This window comes from Myxocyprinus asiaticus, chromosome 45, assembly GCF_019703515.2.
Source record: "Myxocyprinus asiaticus isolate MX2 ecotype Aquarium Trade chromosome 45, UBuf_Myxa_2, whole genome shotgun sequence".
In the NCBI taxonomy this organism is placed as follows: domain Eukaryota; kingdom Metazoa; phylum Chordata; class Actinopteri; order Cypriniformes; family Catostomidae; genus Myxocyprinus; species Myxocyprinus asiaticus.
The window spans coordinates 19,294,971-19,296,782 of NC_059388.1; positions in this window are offsets into that span (position 1 = coordinate 19,294,971).

Sequence of the window (1,812 nt, forward strand, 5' to 3'; positions counted from 1 at the left end):
TACCCTACTTTATGATGAACAGTGGTATACAAATATATTGCAGTATAGGAGATATCTCTTAATAAAATGTAAGATTTAAACTCCTGTTGTCAACTAAACAAATTTATTTCAGGGGAAAATTCAGGGATTGTGTGGCACCAGTTTTCAGTTCTCTGTGAAACTCATGACATGAGGTTAATATTCACTGCTGGCCCTGCAAGTGTTTCAATTTAACTTTGCCATGGGAGTGATGCAATATATTGCATATGAATACAGTAAAACAATGAAATGCCTTGTTCCTTACTTTACAATACTTAACAAATAACAGCAGTGTCTAACACAATTTGGCCTTTGAAAATAAATGGCCTTGTGCAGCAGAATGAAGTTTTTATGGTCCAAATCTACATCAGATTTAGCCATCAAAACTTACTAGTAAATATTTTAAATATACTCATACTTGTTTAGTTTCTGGCAACAATTTTAGTAACTTCAGATTTTTACTTGACATTTATCATGAGTACTCCAAATGGCTACTTGATGAATAGATCAAAAGTCTTAATATAACTAGCACTCTTACAACTGGTAACAATTGATGCAAATATTTGAAATCAGCCACAGAGCCCCATAGGCCTATAATTTAATCGCATAATGCAGGAAATTATTAACATCATGAATAAAGTAGATGATAGAAACTATTGTAGTAACCCTAAAAAGGTACTAGTAACATTAAGGATGGCTACTAATAAGTATTGTATAAATTTGAATAAATCTTAATATAGCTACAAGCAGCGATGATGGGCCCAAGCACCATGGGTCCTTTTATTACCTGGTGGCTTTCGGAAAACAATGCAAGGTGGACACATGCATTTGGCATTTGACATTATTCTAAACAATTTTGAAGCAATCTGGGTAAATATAAGAAGAATATTTTAAAGTCTATTGTAAGAGCCACACTTCCTGCTACCAGGTGGTGGTGCCATGACCGTGAACCAAAATAGTCATATCCATGTGATTAGCCCCCAAGACTAAACATACATCTCAATTTTGATCTAAATCACACATTGCATAGAAGATATGTGACACTTCCTGTTTCCCATTTTACGCCATTCATTTAATGCCTCGCCATGGCAACATCTTTCGATATATCAAAAATCTGTTCTCAATTTAGCATATTCAATGTCTTTGCATAATGTTGTCTAAACGTGGTGACAGTCTCATGAATCCCCTAGGAGGAGTATTTAAAAGTTCAGAGACTGCAATATTCAAAAAATCCAAAATGGCAGACTTCTTGTTGGGCAGAGCTAATAAGTTTAATTATGAAAGTTGTCTGGCTTGATGAGAAATATATACTGTATGTACCAATTTTGGTGACTGTAGGTGAAAATGGGGGTGCTTCAGAGGCCGTCTTACATGCCCATTTTAAAGGGGGCACTACAGAGTCCCCCCACACGCCCATGTGTGAACTTTTGCCCAGTCCTAATGGCCGATGACTCTGATGTGTGTGCAAAATTTCATGAAATTTTAAGCATGCCAAGTGGTTCAAAACACCCAAATATAGGAAGAAAGGAATAATAACAATGTGTTGCCATGGCAACAGTATTTAAGATATCAAATATCCCTTTACAATTTTACAACAGCAGTGTCTTGACATTATTCTAAAGAATTTTGATGCAATCATGTAAACACAAGAGGGCTAATTCAAAGTCTGTTGAAAGTGCCATACTTCCTGCTGCAAGTTGGTGGCGCTATGACCGTGACCCATAATAGCAGCATCAATGTGATCAGCCCCATTACCAAACATACATCTGAATTTTTATCATAATTACACAATGC